This window comes from Rutidosis leptorrhynchoides, chromosome 2 (assembly GCF_046630445.1).
Source record: "Rutidosis leptorrhynchoides isolate AG116_Rl617_1_P2 chromosome 2, CSIRO_AGI_Rlap_v1, whole genome shotgun sequence".
NCBI lineage: Eukaryota > Viridiplantae > Streptophyta > Magnoliopsida > Asterales > Asteraceae > Rutidosis > Rutidosis leptorrhynchoides.
The window spans coordinates 67192413-67212284 of NC_092334.1; positions in this window are offsets into that span (position 1 = coordinate 67192413).

Genomic DNA, 19872 nt, shown 5'->3' on the forward strand with positions numbered 1-19872 from the left:
CTAATTAATAATATTAATAATAATAAGATTAATAATAATATTAATAATAATAATAATAATAATAATAATAATAATAATAATAATAATAATAATAATAATAATAATAATAATAATAATAATAATAATAATAAAATACGGAGTAATATATGATGTGTGAAAACTAAGCCAAAAATCGAGCAATTTATAGAACCTTTTCTTAAAAAGTACCCCATGCGATCGCATGGGATTTGTGCTTCAAGGCCATGCAATCGCATGGCCCTCTGATCCAGCTCACCAACTTTTGTTTTCTTGTTTGTCGACATATTTATTTATTAATATATAATATATATATAATTTATATTAATTAATTATATATTATATTATATTCTCGTACATAGTTGACTTGAAATTTTCGTTCCGAGGTCTCGTACGTTGTCACTCGACTTATGCCCCGATTCCGGTTTCTCGAACGCATTTTCGTATGCTTAGAAAACTATCACTTTACATTTCGTGACTCGTACCTTTGTCAAAATATAGTCTTAAATTATCAATAAACTATACCACTCAAAGTATATCTTAATCTTTCGAGTGTTTTGGTCATTTACTTCTATAAATCATTGTCTCGTTATTTATTAATATAATAGTATTTATCAAATGTTTCATAACCAAATTAATATCTATTCTCAATATTTATAAACACATTTTAAAATACATCTCACAAGTTATTCATATACTTAATTCTAACAGTTAATATTCTTTATTTTTGTATATGTCCAAATTACGTTATTTAAACAAACACACTTAATTAACCAATTCTATTATATCGAAAAACGTTTTTGCACGTTCGAAACACAATCAATTAAATATTATGCAGTTTAGTTTACCACTAACTTTTATCTAACTTTTGTCATCAAACACTTTACCATTTATTACGAATACCGTTAAAAAGGAATAAATTCTCAAATCAGTGTGGACCTCATAACAGAGACCTAATAAATATCTTTTAATTCAATTGTTTGGCATAATATTTTAACTTCGTAGTTGAATATATCAATCAGATAATCAAACCAATAAGTTTAATGCACATTATCATTTACTTAACACTTTGTTACGTTTTCAGGTTATAGTATATGTATCTATTTACATATAATTGTTCGCGAATCGTCGAGAACAACCGAAAGGTATTTGAATAGTTCAAAAATTTTGAGATTCAGTTTTACAGACTTTGCTTATCGTATTGAAAATGTTAATCATACAAAGATTAAGTTTAAATTTGGTCAGAAATTTCCGGGCCATCACAGTACCTACCCGTTAAAGAAATTTCGTCCCGAAATTTGAGTGAGGTCGTCATGACTAACAATAAAAATGTTTTCATGCTGTATATGTGTTGATAAATAGAGTTTTATCACCGTTAAATAATATGGATAAAACAATCCGATTATTCGAAGCGTATGAGAGAAGTTATCGTAATAGAGTGAAATAGGAATTCGTCTTATCTTTTGACGTAGTATCGATTAATTTCCGGAATTCAAGGATTAAAGAAGATCTTTGTAATCTAGATAAGATTTGATTCTTCGGTGATTAAGAAAATTATGATTTCCTTTGATTAAATGCGTAATCTGCCTCGAGTGTTATGTCTGATATTTTTCTATAAATTGACCTCTTTCGTTTCATTTATTTTCACCACTCCTATAATCTTCTTCCTCATTTCATACTTCCAAAAGATTGTGAAATGCTTCATCCAGTTCTGATTCTTGATATACTCCTAACTTTTATATCTGTCATTCTTCTTTTTCATCTACCACCAGAGGAAGTTATTTTCTTCTACTATTACCTTGGGGTTATAGTATTTTTCATTCTCCCGTGTCTTTATATTGCTATACGCATTGATATAAACGGTTTGTAATATATGTGTTGTTGTCAGGCTTTATATTTTCCCTTATATTTAGGAGTTCCATACTTTCGTTTTTTTCATCCCGACTTCAAGTCAAGCGAATAATGGTCCAGAATTCGTAGCTATACATTTCGGAATGAACATAGTTAATGTTCTAAGAAAGAAATTGTAATGACACGATCTTGATTTGTCAAATTACCAGAATATCTGGAAAAGACCGAATCATCAAGAAAAGTATTTTCTTGATATATTTAGAGATTAAATAGAATGAAAGAGTTATGTAACATGGTTCATGATGAGGGTGTGATCTGTGAACCTTTATCACGTTCCATTAGAAACTCAGCATAACTTACTGTAATATAATCACGTTGATCAAGTGTCATTATATTATACTAACTCATGCTTCAGTTCCCAACATTACTTCAAAACATCCATTTTTTTCAAATTTTTCAGATTTTAGAAACTAAAATAGTTTCTTTTATGATGTAACACAGATAGTGCGAAGAGATGAATGATTTCCGATAAGAATAGGTATGAAGATATCTCCAGAAATATCGAGGATATTTATAATGAAAGATACGACGATATCTTAGAATTTCTAATATCAGAGGATGATGCAAAAAATCTGTCTGTGAAGGTTTAGAATAAGAAGTAAGGTTCTTACTAATGGTTTCAGCAGTCACTGAATCATTTGGATTCTTTGAAGGCAGGTTCAGTCTTTGTGATTTATCCACAGCCTCTTTCATACTTTACTCAATCCGTTTTTCAGTTCCAAACCTTCTCTTTTTCTCAGCTTTACCACCATACTATTCTTTATCATCAAACTTTTGACTGTTAAGGTCGTTTACAGTTTTTGCTGCTTCATCAACATTTTTCCAAAATTCGGAGAACTAGTTTCGTAGTTTGAGGTGTTTTTCGGAAACTTCACATTCGAAGTATGTAAGTCCAGGAGGTAGACGTTATATGTACACATATAACTGTTGACGTAGACGTGCTGCAAGATTTCAAAATACTGATTGCTAATTCCCGATAGTTGGTATGACAATTGCCGTTACAAGATGTGGATGAGTACATGATACGGTTTCAATGAGTATAAGGATTTTTCGGAAGGTCAAGATCAATGAAGTTGTTGGTAAATTTACTGCTAATGTGGTGGAACATGAAAGGTTCCCCAGTAACAAAAACGTATATGCCAAAGTTACAAGTCTGAGAGGTCATCGTTGACTGGTTGAATGGTTGATAATACTGAATACTTTGAAAAGGAATTGCAAGGTTATTTTTGGTAAAAACAATGCTAAAGGATCTTGCACAGATTTAAAGTCAAAGTATAGCTTTGAAAGATGTAGAGATCTAAGAATGATGTCACCAGTTCAGAGTTATGGCTTGGATTCTGATCTGTCGATATCAGAATATGTGATTGAATTTGTATGAAATGATTGTGTATCATTGTGAAGATAGTGAGTATAGTTAATGATTTTTGAATCAAAATTGAAGAATGTACAGTGTAACATATTAATTGTGAACTTAAATATTTCTCGAGTAGTACCTACCCGTTAAAGATTTCACAATTAATACTTTGTACAAAAGAATTTTTATTACCGTCTTTATGAAAATATATGTATGTATATTTTCTTCAGATCTAATACAGATTTAATGAGTTAATATCATATTAAGCTCATTTGATTTACAGCTTGACTTAGAAATGATTAATCTCTAAAACATTAAAGATTACATAATCTTTGCGGAGTTTTTCACTAATGAAATCAGCACTTCATTATTTATTCTTATTGATATTCCTCGGGGAAGGATGTTGATGCTCGTGGAATTTTTGTGATCCCTACAAGGCACAGATTATGTTTTCTGGAAAGTTTCGAGTATATCGAAATTAAAAATGTAAAATCAATTATGTAATTGATTAATACACTTGGTTTATTATGAAATGGAATTCATTGGGTTGAAACAGAGATTGTAGTTAACAATGGTTAAGTTGTTAAGGAAGGATGTATATCATTGCATATTAGTAATATGAACTAACCGAGTAGTGCCTACCAGTTAAGATTCACATGTAATAGCTTAGTAAGAAAAGATTTATTTTGATTTCAAAATTCATATAAATTAAATATACATAAAATTTATTCAGGGGAAATGAGTTAATACTTCATCGGTTATTGTTGCTGGTATTTCTTGGTAACTATGGCGCGTATGATGTTGATGTTCAAGGTACATATTGTGATGTTGAGGCTTGCGGTGCGGATGTTGTTGGTGGTGGTAATGGTACTGTTGGGGTTGTTGTCGGTGGTACTGTTGATGTCGGTGATTCTGCTGGTGCTTGTAACCTTTGCACCATATTCTCCAAAGCCACTACCCGAGCGCGAAGCTCGTTGACTTCTTCTACTACACCAGGATGATTGGCGGTTCGGACGAGCGTATGAATAAGATCCAGAATTTGAGAGAGTATATGATCATGACGAGATATTCTGGAGATGAGAGAGAAAATGGTATTACGAACAGGTTCGCCGGTAAGTGCTTCAGGTTCTTCGCCAAGAGGGCAATGTGGTGGATGGAAGGGATCGCCTTCTTCTTGTCTCCAATAATTAAGTAGGCTACGAACCCATCCCCAATTCATCCAGAATAGGTGATGGCTGATTGGTTGATCCATTCCGGTTACACTTTCTTCAGAGTTCAGGTGAATATCCATATCGGAATAGCTGTCGGAATTTAAGGAATTTGAACTAGATACGGGATCCATCTTGTATAATTAGAGAGATGATTTTTGATATGAAATAGATTATAGAATTTAGATTGGTACTCTTCAATACATAATTTACATATGTATATATAATACCAAAATCCCGTAAATTACGGAGAAATTTTCAGAAGATGGCAGTCAAAGTTTACTGTAATAGATATGCCAAGATATGAATTTTGTCTATACACTATCTATGCAATCAATGCAATAAGACGCGTTTAGACTTAAGATGATAGACAGGTAATTTCTGACAAGAAATGATAAGTAAAACTTTTGACATGCAGACACAGTCGAAGTCCAGAATTACTAATGCATCCTAACAACTATCAGTTAGACACACTTATGCAAGACCTGGTTCACTAGGACCAACGCTCTGATACTAACTGTGACGATCGCTCCAAATCCATATGGACAAACACGTCATTCATTGATTTCATTGCGAGGTATTTGACCTCTATATGATACGTTTTATAAACATTGCATTCTTTTCAAAAGGTACACAATAAATGAATATCAATTTCTAAGGTTTTCAACGTTTGATGATTTATACATATAGACAATCACCATAAATAATAGTTTACCATAATACATCTGTTGATAATGAAGTCAAAATAAGATACACGATGATGATTTTGTGAATGCAAAGTTTTCTTGAATAAAGCATGTATGACTCCATGCACATAGCTTGTATCACATATAAGCAAACAGCGGAAGACTTCTAGAAACCTGAGAATAAACATGCTAACAAGTGTCAACACAAAGGTTGGTGAGTTCATAGTTTTAGTGTTTCGCATAATCTGTATATAAAGGTGGATCACAAGATTTCAGTTGTTTCATCCAGAAACGTTTATCAAAATATTCTACGAAATTGAGCACCCTGGTAACTAAACTTAACGTGTATATAATTTGTACCCTTTGTATAATCATCTTAATAATACACGCAAACCAACGTGTACGCTTCTCAAATAGCATACGTCCGTTAAAAGGCTAGTGCTCTAGCTCGGACGGGGATATCAAGCCCTATGGATCCATATATAACTACTCGCTCCCACCAGTTCTTATAACCGGCAGTTACTAGTTACCAAAGCTAAGGGATTTTCGGTTCAAACTCGGTGTAGAATTTAGTATGTACTTGTATCCATTGCGTTTTAAAATAAATTGCATGTATTCTCAGCCCAAAAATATAGATTGCAAAAGCAATTAAAAAGGGAGCAAATGAAACTCACCTTAGCAGCATATAAAGTCGTTCACCAAAATGTGACCGAAGCTCGGAATGCAAAATTAATCATAGATCTCAACCTAGAGAACATATGTTGGTCAATAAATGTCTATCAAGCTAGGTCTGGTCATAGTGTATCACAATCCTAATGCTCGAGATCGACATACAAAAGTTATCCAAAGTCGTTTCAAAAAGTCAATTTTGATAGTTGTTTAACAAAATGAGACGTACCTTATATAAGGATTCATTTACTCGGTTGGTAATATTCAAAAATCCAATTTATCAATCTCGTAAACAAGTTGTTTAAATCTTAATTGCAGATTCAAAAGCAATTTCAATTAACGTCAATCATAATTCAGTTGATCATATCTTTTAATCCGTTCATCGAAACAATTCGATATCTAAATGAAAAGTCATTGATTTTTCGCCAGCTTTCCAAAAACATGCATATCATATACCTTTTACCAGTAATATATGTATTTAATTCGTGATTCATCATAAACTGTTTAACGACAAAATTTAGCATACAAGCATGTATAAATATATATACTCGAGCACTAGACATGGATACACAATTAATATATAAAAGATAAAATATGAGTGCTTACGTATCAATATTGAGATTCAATATTGTAGGAAAGTACGTAGATGCAACGGAGATGATAAACACTAGGTTTGATTCACAAATATACCCCCGAACATTACCCATAACCTCCTTAGCAATAACCCATAATTTTCTTAGCTCTATCTCGCTTGAAAACCATTTTGAAAGTGACACGCTCATAACCTCGTCGTAGTATTTTATGTATAATACTAATTAATAATATTAATAATAATAAGATTAATAATAATAATAATAATAATAATAATAATAATAATAATAATAATAATAATAATAATAATAATAATAATAATAATAATAATAATAATAATAATAATAATAATAATAATAATAATAATAATAATAAAATACGGAGTAATATATGATGTGTGAAAACTAAGCCAAAAATCGAGCAATTTATAGAACCTTTTCTGAAAAAGTACCCCATGCGATCGCATGGGATTTGTGCTTCAAGGCCATGCGATCGCATGGCCCTCTGATCCAGCTCACCAACTTTTGTTTTCTTGTTTGTCGACATATTTATTTATTAATATATAATATATATATAATTTATATTAATTAATTATATATTATATTATATTCTCGTACATAGTTGACTTGAAATTTTCGTTCCGAGGTCTCGTACGTTGTCACTCGACTTATGCCCCGATTCCGGTTTCTCGAACGCATTTTCGTATGCTTTGAAAACTATCACTTTACATTTCGTGACTCGTACCTTTGTCAAAATATAGTCTTAAATTATCAATAAACTATACCACTCAAAGTATATCTTAATCTTTCGATTGTTTTGGTCATTTACTTCTATAAATCATTGTCTCATTATTTATTAATATAATAGTATTTATCAAACGTTTCATAACCAAATTAATATCTATTCTCAATATTTATAAACACATTTTAAAATACATCTCACAAGTTATTCATATACTTAATTCTAACAGTTAATATTCTTTATTTTTGTATATGTCCAAATTACGTTATTTAAACAAACACACTTAATTAACCAATTCTATTATATCGAAAAACGTTTTTGCACGTTCGAAACACAATCAATTAAATATTATGCAGTTTAGTTTACCACTAACTTTTATCTAACTTTTGTCATCAAACACTTTACCATTTATTACGAATACCGTTAAAAAGGAATAAATTCTCAAATCAGTGTGGACCTCATAACAGAGACCTAATAAATATCTTTTAATTCAATTGTTTGGCATAATATTTTAACTTCGTAGTTGAATATATCAATCAGATAATCAAACCAATAAGTTTAATGCACATTATCATTTACTTAACACTTTGTTACGTTTTCAGGTTATAGTATATGTATCTATTTACATATAATTGTTCGCGAATCGTCGAGAACAACCGAAAGGTATTTGAATAGTTCAAAAATTTTGAGATTCAGTTTTACAGACTTTGCTTATCGTATTGAAAATGTTAATCATACAAAGATTAAGTTTAAATTTGGTCAGAAATTTCCGGGTCATCACAGATGCATTGCTAGATTCAGAGTTATTGTTGGTATGTAGCGCAGCCTGTACTGCGGCTATGTTTGCAGCAAGAAAGGTACGAAATTCCTCTTCGCTCATATTCATGGTGTGTCGAGTAGTCGGTGCCATTTCCTTCAAAATAGCCAACTGAATTGAGTTAATCATACAGAATATTAAGAGTAGTCAATAGTATTTCGTAGCATAATATGAACTCATTTATAAAAGCTTTTTCTTCATATTAGCGTTTTATAAGTTTAAATTCGGGTAATACCTACCCGTTAAGTTCATACTTAGTAGCTAATATACAATTCAACTACTACAATTCCATATGAAAAAACTGATTATAATAATATATCACATACAAATATTCTTCAAACTTACAACTTCGCTATATTACATATAACATGAAATATAGTACACTATGATACAGGACAGTTTTGAAGATAAATCTAGTTAATACGCAAGTTTTTCAACAAAGAAAATAAAGACACGTAATTCATAAGTCCAGAAACAAGTCATGCATTCTGGTTTTACTAAGACGACTTCCCATCCTTGGTCTTGTGGAAAATAACCTTTATGACCATTGGCTAGGCAGCATGTTGTAATGTCGTCAAAAGGACGAGGGTTTCGTAATGTCCAACAGCCCCGTAATAATCTAAAAACCTTGTTTCTCACCCCAACTACTGAATCCGTCACTTGTGGGAAGGTTTTATTTAAAAGTTGCAATCCAATGTTCTTTTTCTCACTTTGGTAAGAAGCGAACATCACTAACCCGTAAGCATAACATGCTTCTTTATGTTGCATGTTAGAAGCTCTTTCTAACTCACGAAATCCTATGTTGGGATATGTTGAGTCAAAATAGGTTCTTAACCCGTAGCGTAAAATTGCATTTGGGTTCCCCGCATTTAATGCTTTAAAGAAAACACGGCGTAACTTACGGTCTCCCCAATGTGATATACCCCACCTATCAAGGGAAAGCCTTTTATAAACTAAGGCATTTCCGGAAAGTCTTTCAAATGTTTGACAAGTTAATTTCGCCATAACTAAATGTGCTGATGAATTCTGACTGACTCTAGACAAGATTTCCTCAATCATATCCTCTGGTAGGTCTTCTAAAATATTCGGTTGTCTACCCTTAACGTCCATTTTGTTTTTATACTGTAAAATAGACAAGGATTAGATTCGTAAAAGATAATTAACAAACAATGCAAGCAATTTTTACATAGAACATAAAAGTACAAGCACAGTACAATACATATAATACACAACATGATTACAACCCTCTAATCTGAATCACTGGTTTCTTCTTCTTCGGACTTAGTTCGTTTTCCTAATTTTCTAGGAATATATGATGTTCCTCTAATACGAGCCGTTGTTTTCCATAATGGTTTAGAAAAACCTGGTGGTTTAGAGGTTCTCAGGTCATTGTTACATTTTAGGAAATACGGATGTTGTCGATACATATAAAGTTCATCGGGGTTGGAATCGGGTTTCTCTATTTTTATACCTTTTCCCTTATTATTTTCTTTCGCTTTATTAAATTCGGTCGAGGTAATTTCTATAACATCATCGGAATCCTCATCGGGATCCGATTCATCGAAAAATTGGTAATGCTCCCAATATTTTGCTTCCTCGGCGGAAACACCATTGACCATTATTAACTTTGGTCCGTTGGTTGAGGATTTTCTTTTATTTAATCGATTTACTATAGGTATCAATATTTCTTCCTCCGAAACCTCTTCTTCTTCTGGTTCCTCCTCTTTCGATTCCTCCTCTTCTGGTTCCTCTTCTTCCGGTTCCTCCTCTTCCGGTTCCTCCTCTTCTGGTTCCTCTTCTTCCGGTTCCTCCTCTTCCGGTTCCTCCTCTTCCGGTTCCTCTTCGGGAATTTGTGAATCTTCCTAAAATATATTTGATTCTTCATTATTAATAGGTGAATCAATGGGATTTATACTAGAGGTAGACATCTATCACACAATATCAAACACGTTAAGAGATTAATATATCACATAATATTTACATGTTAATAATATATAGTTTCCAACAACAAAACTGTTAAGCAATCGTTTTTGAAGAAAAACACGGTCGAAGTCCAGACTCACTAATGCATCCTAACAAACTCGGTAAGACACACTAATGCAATTTTTTGGTTCTCTAAGACCAACGTTTGGATACCAACTGAAATGTCCCATTCATATTGATTATAAACGTTCCATATTAATTGATTTCGTCGCGAGGTTTTGACCTCTATATGAGACGTTTTTCAAAGTCTGCATTCATTTTTAAAACAACCATAACCTTTATTTTATCGATAAAGGTTTAAAAAGCATTACGTAGATTATCAAATAATGATAATCTAAAATATACCGTTTACACACAACCATTACATAATGGTTTACAATAAGAATATATTACATCAAAAATAAGTTTCTTGAATGCAGTTTTTACATAATATCATACAAGCATGGACTCCAAATCTTGTCCTTATTTTAGTATGCAACAGCGGAAGCTTTTAATAATCACCTGAGAATAAACATGCTTAAAACGTCAACAAAAATGTTGGTGAGTTATAGGTTTAACCTATATATTATCAAATCATAATAATAGACCACAAGATTTCATATTTCAATATACATCCCATACATAGAGATAAAATTCATTCATATGGTGAACACCTGGTAACCGACATTAACAAAATGCATATAAGAATATCCCCTATCATTTCGGGAAATCCTTCGAACATGATATAAACGAATTCGAAGTACTAAAGCATCCGGTACTTTGGATGGGGTTCGTTCGGCCCAATAGATCTTTCTTTAGGATTCGCGTCAATTAGTAGATCAGTTTACTAATTCTTAGGCTACCAAGAAAAAGGGGCATATTCGGCTTCGATCATTCACCCATATAATGTAGTTTCATTTACTTGTATCTATTTCGTAAAACATTTATAAAACTGCATGTATTCTCATCCCAAAATATTAGATTTTAAAAGTGGGACTATAACTCACTTTCACAGATTTTTACATCGTCAGGAAGTAAGACTTGGCCACGGGTCGATTCACGAACCTATAACAAATATGTGTATATATATATATATCAAAGTATGTTCAAAATATATTTACAACATTTTTAATACATTTTACTGTTTTAAATTTATTAAGTCAGCTGTCCTCGTTAGTAACCTACAACTAGTTGTCCAAAGTTAGATGTACAGAAAAAAAATTGATAAATATTATCTTGAATCAATCCACGACCCAGTGTATACACGTCTCAGACTAGATCACAACTCAAAGTATATATACTTTTGGAATCAACCTCAACCCTGTATAGCTAACTCCCACATTACTGCATATAGAGTGTCTATGGTTGTTCCAAATAATATATATACATGTTCGATATGATATGTCAAAACATTTGCATACGTGTCTATGGTATCCCAAGATTACATAATATATTAGAATACATGTATAATAAAATATAAGTAAGCTAGGATATGATTTGTATAGATTTGTTAAACATTTCCCGTAGCTAAAATAATCAAAAAATATTCAATCTTGTTTTACCCATAACTTCTTAATTATTAAATCCGTTTTGAGTGAATCAAATTGCTATGGTTTCATATTGAACTCTAATTTAAGAATCTAAACAGAAAAAGTATAGGTTTATAGTCAGAAATTTAAGTTACATGTCAATTACTAAAGAGGTAGTCATTTCCGTCGAAAAAACGACATCTTGATGACCATTTTGAAAAACATACTTTCACTTTGAGTTTAACCATAATTTTTGGATATAGTTTCATGTTCATAAGAAAAATCATTTTCCCAGAAGAACAACTTTTAAATCAAAGTTTATCATAGTTTTTAATTAACTAACCCAAAACAGTCCGCGGTGTTACTACGACGGCGTATGTCCGGTTTTACGGTGTTCTTCGTGTTTTCAGGTTTTAAATCATTAAGTTAGCATATCATATAGATATAGAACATGTGTTTAGTTGATTTTAAAAGTCAAGTTAGAAGGATTAACTTTTGTTTGCGAACATGTTTAGAATTAACTAAACTATGTTCTAGTGATTACAAGTCTAAACCTTCGAATAAGATAGCTTTATATGTATGAATCGAATGACGTTATGAACATCATTAATACCTCAAGTTTTCTGGATAAAGCTACTGGAAATGAGAAAAATGGATCTAGCTTCAAAGGATCCTTGGATGGCTTGAAAGTTCTTGAAGCAGAATCATGACACGAAAACAGTTCAAGTAAGATTTTCACTCGAAATAAGATTGTTATAGTTGTAGAAATTGAATCAAAGTTTGAATATGAATATTACCTTGAATTAGAAAGATAACCTACTATAAATAACAAAGGTTTCTTGATCTTAGATGATTACTTGGAATGGATTAGAAAGCTTGGAAGTAGACTTGCAAACTTGGAAGTATTCTTGATTTTTATGAAACTATACTTATGGAATTTATGAAGAACACTTAGAACTTGAAGATGGAACTTGAGAGAGATCAATTAGATGAAGAAAATTGAAGAATGAAAGTGTTTGTAGGTGTTTTTGGTCGTTGGTATATGGATTAGATATAAAGGATATGTAATTTTGTTTTCATGTAAATAAGTCATGAATGATTACTCATATTTTTATAATTTTATGAGATATTTCATGCTAGTTGCCAAATTATGGTTCCCACATGTGTTAGGTGACTCACATGGGCTGCTAAGAGCTGATCATTGGAGTGTATATACCAATAGTACATACATCTAAAAGCTTTGTATTGTACGAGTACGAATACGGGTGCATACGAGTAGAATTGTTGATGAAACTGAACGAGGATGTAATTGTAAGCATTTTTGTTAAGTAGAAGTATTTTGATAAGTGTCTTGAAGTCTTTCAAAAGTGTGTGAATACATATTAAAACGCTACATGTATATACATTTTAACTGAGTCGTTAAGTCATCGTTAGTCGTTACATGTAAGTGTTGTTTTGAAACCTTTAGGTTAACGATCTTGTTAAATGTTGTTAACCCATTGTCTATTAAATCAAATGAGGTGTTAAATTATTACATTATCATGATATCATGATGTATTAATATATCTTAATATGATATATATACATTAAATGTCGTTACAACGATAATCGTTACATATATGTCTCGTTTCAAAATCATTAAGTTAGTAGTCTTGTTTTTACATATGTAGTTCAATGTTAATATACTTAATGATATGTTTACTTATAATAATATCATGTTAACTATATCTATATCCATATATATGTCATCATATAGTTTTTACAAGTTTTAATGTTCGTGAATCACCGGTCAACTTAGGTGGTCAATTGTCTATATGAAACCTATTTCAATTAATCAAGTCTTAACAAGTTTGATTACTTAACATGTTGGAAACACTTAATCATGTAAATATCAATTTCATTTAATATATATAAACATGAAAAAGTTCGGGTCACTACATTCACCGTCTCTATCTTCCCCGGATCTACTTGAATACCATCTTTGGTCACAATGTGGCCAAGGAATTGAACTTCCCTTAGCCAAAATTCACATTTGGAGAATTTCGCATACAACTTCTCCTTCCGCAACGTCTTTAACACACTCCGCAAATGATGTTCATGTTCCTTCATACTCTTCGAATAGACAAGTATGTTGTCAATGAACACAATTACCGACTTGTCTAACATAGGTTGGCACACTCGGTTCATAAGATCCATGAATGCCGTCGGTGCATTCGTAAGACCAAAAGGCATTACCACAAACTCATAATGCCCGTAAAGAATTCGAAAAGCCGTTTTCTCAATATCTTCCTCACGGACCCGCATTTGGTGATAGCCGGACCGTAGGTCAATTTTAGAAAAATAAGTCGCGCCTTGGAGTTGATCAAACAAGTCGTCAATCTGAGGTAATGGAAAACGATTCTTTATCGTCACTTTGTTCAACTCCCGATAATCGATGCACATCCGTATACTACCATCCTTCTTCTTCACGAATAAAACCGGAGCGCCCCATGGCGAAGCACTCGGTCGAATAAAACCCTTCTCAAGTAACTCTTGGGTTTGATTTAACAACTCTTGCCTTTCCGTTGGCGCTAAACGATAAGGAGTTTTAGCAATGGGGGTAGCCCCGGAACCAACTCAATGCGAAATTCAACTTGTCTTTCCGCCGGAACACCCGGTAACTCATCCGGAAAAACGTCTTCAAATTCATTAACCACCAGAATTTCACGAATGGGTGGTGGCTCATCACGAGTATCAACAACATGGGCAAGAAAAGCCATGCCACCACTAACAAGGAAACGACGTGTCCGTGCAAAAATGCATATCGGCACAAGTCTTCTTCGCTTGTCGCCATGAATAATTAATTCTCCCCCACTTGAGGTCTTCACATGAATAGATTTTTCATGGCATGCAATATTGGCTCTATAACGATCAATCCAATCTATACCAACGACAATATCAAAATCACCCAAAGTCATCGGAATGAGATCGATTTCAAAAGTTTCGGCACCAAACACAACATTACAATTTTTACAAACATCAATCCCTAGCACCGTTTTACCATCTGCTATTTCGACTTCTACCGAATGACTTAACTTAGCTAGCGGTTTATTTAACTTAGGCACAAATCGAGGCAACACAAAGGACAAATTAGCACCACAATCAAAAAGTATCCGTGCCGGATTAGAGTTAACCATAAAAGTACCTGAGACGACTTCATTGGATTGCTTGGCCTCATCATTGGTCATTAAGTAATTTCATCCCCTAGCCGTACCCGCCGCCTTCTCTAACTTCTTTACATGATCATTATTCAAATCGGGACATTCCGGCCTCTTGTGCCCTTCTTTACCGCAATTAAAACAAACGATTTTGTTGGAAGATGAGTTCGTACAATCACGGGCCAAGTGCCCTTGTCGACCACAATTGTAGTACGTGGGCCCAAAACTCTTAGAAGCCCCCTTTCTCACACTACCGACGCTCTCAGTCACACTCTTGCTCTTCTTGTTCGAGTGGCTAGTAGCTTCAAATTTTCTTTTGCCAAAGGTGAAGTCACTCTTTCTTGGAGCAAGCGACTCAAAACCCTTAGCGATATCAAACAATTCATCAAAAGTCTTCGCTGAATTCCTACTAATCCTTTCTTGATAGTTATCATTCAAGGTTCGGTAGAAATCTTCTTTCAACATATGATCATTCGCGTTATATTCCGGGCAAAATTGGGTCTTTGATAAGAAAGTGGACTTGAGAGTGTTCAAATCCATTGACCCTTGCCTTAAAGTACGTAACTCGTCCTTAAGCATTGAAAGATTGGCCGAAGTTCGGTACTCCTTGAAAAATTCTTCTTAAACTCATCTCATGTCAAACTCATACTTTTTTCTTCACCTTAAAGTCGGATTTTCGCGTCCCACCACAACTTGGCATCACCCCTCATCATGCTAATACCAAACCTCATCTTTTTATCGAGAGAGCACTCACTAGTACGAAAACCCCCCTCCATATCGGAGATCCATCGAGCACTCTTGAGTGGGTCTCGCTCACCTTCAAAGGTGGGAGGTTGAGCATCTTTGAAGTTTTTATAGTGGAAGTCTCATCTTCCAGCGTTATCCTCTTTAAGAACAATCTTAACTTGTTCCTTGACTAGATTGACTACTTGTTCGTCAATCAAATCCAAGAACATCTTCTTAACATCCTATAGGAAGGCCGCATGATGCCTTTGCATAATGGCCTCAACCTTGGCCGTAAACTCGACATCCTCACTCGTACCCCCTTCATTGTTCTCGGGTCCATTTCTCGTCTTCATACTATAAAACGGAAATAGGTTAAACAATGAAACGAAAAGACGTAACTTGAAGCATATATGTACATCTCATGCCGCCCCATCTTGCTCAACAATCGTCGTACATCGCTGGTTTAACATGATTTGAACCCATAACAATGGTAGCTAATCATTGTTACACGAGCACGTCACGTTAACTTGCTAGTACAACGTCTATCTCGCTTGATGATTGCAAATACAACACAAAACAATTAGCGCATAGTTAGTTTACCTAACCCTAGGCACTAACCAATCCCCGGTCCAACCCGTCTCCTACAAGTCCCGCATAAAGCGCATTCACGATAAAATCTAAGTCTAGGCACCTATCTCAAGTCGCCTAAATCCCTTAGACCATGCTCTGATACCACTTGTAACAACCAAAACCAATAACCAACCGAATACGCGAAACAAATTTTTTTTTATTCAGAAGAGTGCGCCACGCGCACCACCTCAGGGTGCGCGGCGCGCACAGGCCCAATTCAATTCTGTCCGGTTTTGTCAATTTTCAAATAAAGATCTCCCACTTCCCGACATATTTAGACGAAACGCTTTTCACAACATGATATAATAGTTAAAACTCACACGATTAAATAATAAAATAAGTTTTACGAAACTGGGCCCACATATGCCATAATACGAGTTTCGTACAAAAGTATAAGTTTCAACCGAATTAGTTTAAATTCCAAACGACACTAGAGCATGATGTTTGGGGGTTAAACTACCCAATTCTCGGTCAAACTTCGAAAGCTAATACATCCAAAAGCATCCCCTAACAAACCAAGCGGGATCTCTAATCCAATCGAATGCCCTTACCCTTGTCCACGCCGGAGCCTATAAAAAGATAAACAACGAGAGGGTAAGCAAAGCTTAGTGAATGCAATAATTATACCCATATATATATAATATACATACTTGCAATCACTTACACATATACCGCATACACGCTAGCAATACAATTAGCATACCATCTCATGTACAAAGCTAATAATCTCCAACAAACCGCAACTAGCGTAATCAATAACATATAACCGACATAATACAATATGCTACAAAACAATACACAACCATGGTTAACCATCCTCGCGTCATGGTGCTACCGGCTCTTTGGTTCACACCATATGCATCGGTTATGATGCTACCGGCTCTTTGGTTAACATCACAACCCGATTCATACTCACATTAAAGTGCTACCGGCTCTTTGGTTCACACTCTAACAACTCGTGCCGTAGTGCTACCGGCTCTTTGGTTCACACTACAACACACGTACTATGACGCTACCGGCTCTTTGGTTCACATCATAGCACAATCGCACATACTATGGCACTACCGGCTCTTTGGTTCATACCATAGCATACAAATAAATACATTATATACATACGCATATAATCATTCCACTCACCTTAACGTCTTCGGTGAATGTTTTATACTTCCGCAAGCTTTAAGGCAAAGTACCTAATACAATAAGTACTCAATCAACACACAAACTAGTTGGACTAAACACCAACCATTCACTCATGTGCATTTAATGACTTAAATGCATTAAATGCCCCATTTTCACCAAAACCGTCCATTTAAGGTAAAGACCATCATTAACCACTAAAAGCTAGTGCTTAAGGTCCAACAATACTAACTAATACACAATAAGGGTATTTCATACCCATATTTCCCAACCAGGTCAATCATTAACATCTTGCCCATTTTAAAACCAACACACCCATTGTGAGTCATCTTCAAACCCAAACAACGCCCATTTGCTAAATAACTAGGTGTGCTAGTAATTAACTAACCAATTAAGACACATAAGCACATTTATCATTTCAAAACCCTAGGTTAGTCAACTTTGAGTCCTCATGACTCAATCTTACCCCAAGAACACCAAAAATCACCAAATATGGGTTTTATGTTCATCACTAACTCAAACTCTAACCCTTAAACAAATTAAAATAAGGAAATCAAGATTAGAGCATACCACCACAATCACAACGTAGCTAGTGATTAGATGAACAACTTTAATGCACGCGCCTTGACCCGAAATCAACTTCTTCCTCTTGGATTTGAGCTTTATCACTCAAGAACTCTTCTCTCACTAGAATTTAAGTGGAATGGATAAAGGTAGGTGTTAATGGAGTTATGACACTCCATAAACAGATTTGGTGGCCTTTAACTCTTTCCCAAGTGAATTTACCAAATAGCCCTTCCAAAATATCACATTAAAAGAAACAGAATCCGGCTACAGTAAGGGTGCGCGGCAATCTCCCTTAGGTGTGCGCGGCGCGCACAACGTGCTGGACCATTTCTGACTTCTGTTTAATTACACAATATCACCCACACTTCATGTACCCTATTTACATCTCTATACAATAAGCATTAGGGTCTTACAGTTTGGGACTCTTGAGAGCACTAGAAACTTGATTGGCTGGATTAAGTTCAACATTACTAATTTTGTGCCAGACTCGCTTTGGATCAAACTCATTCGATTTGGAAGTTTCACATTTAGCCAAGTACATGTAGGTAAGATCGGAATGAGAATCGATGTAGAGATCTAGGCATGCCATGAATTGGCACATGTTCAATTGTAACAACCCGACTTTTTCCCGTTACTATCGTTACTTGTCCGTTAAATATTTAACGGTGATTACTTAGAACTTTATGTGTTTAACAAAATTAAATGCATACTTGATCATATTGGATTATTTGAATTAATATATTATATTAATTTATGAACTTATTTCGAATAATGAAATAACTAGAAAACGATACGATTAAGATAATCGCCTAGAAAGCTTTTCAGTTTACGAAACTCAGAAAAAACGATAAAATAATTATTTCTAATAATTGTTGACTTTATGAAAAACTTATTTAATTTATTATTTATTTAGTAAATTAAATTCGATGAATTCGTTTCAATGACTAGTTAACGTTCCGGAGACCCGGTACGGTTAACGGCACTCGAAACGGACCACGCGCGTACAAGAAAATAACGAAACGAATAGTATTTCACTTTTAATAATTATTTTATGCAATTATTATGTTTTAAACATACTTTCAATTTATTAGAATTTATATAGATTAAAAACGCGAGAAATTGACGTTTAACGTTCCGGTTTGCATTTTCGGCTAACGACACTTCAAGGCTCTTAACTGGATTCCATAGAAAGTCATATAGCATCATTTTTGAGTCCATGAACTTCCTTTTAGACTCTCTTGGCCGAAAATTCCCATATATGGGCATCCCTTGATTTAATTTGGCCCACTTGTTAATTACATTCCTTAATAGCTAACCTAGTACACTAATACCTAAAAATAAACCACGGTTCTTCTCCCCTACCCTAAGCCACGAATTTTGCAGCCCCCAAACACCTCTTCCATTGTCTATCATCATCCCCACAAGAACACCACTCAAAACTCAAAATTAGAACAAGTGTCGTGCATTAAAGTTGTTGCTTTCTTCATCCTCTACGCGATAGTACTTGCAATTTGTGATTCTAAGGTATAATTGAAAACCCTAATTGTTTTAGATCTGATTTTTATTCAATTACATAGTGTAATCAAGTCTAGTACTCAATTAATGGTGTCATGCGTTGTTATTTATCGTTTGGTTGCGTAATTAACGTTGTATGCATGAAAAACGAATTTGTATTTTAATGATTTGATTTAATTAACATAAGATATGATCTTTTAATATGTTTAAATAGAAATATATCGAAAAGTTATTAATTTTAGACTCCGATTTTGCGTGATTTCGTTATCGTATGCTCAAGATATGCTTAATCGAAGTTTTCGTTAGGGTTTGCATGATATACGAATTTTCTGAGTTACATGCTTTGTGTTTTAGTTTATATAAAGTGTAATAATGTATTCCTTGTGAAAATTTATGCAATTTGGACTAAAGATTTGCGTCAAAAGGTTATGTAATGCTCCCGATATGATAAAACGAATATTTGATTTGTTAAGTATGCTGAATCAGTTTTTAAGTTCACATAAAAATTTCTAGAATGAATTAGGAATTGATTTAGACTTTGATCTTCTGGAATATGTTACATTAAATGTTACTTAACATGTTTCATTTGTATGTGAACTTACGAGAAAGTGATTTTC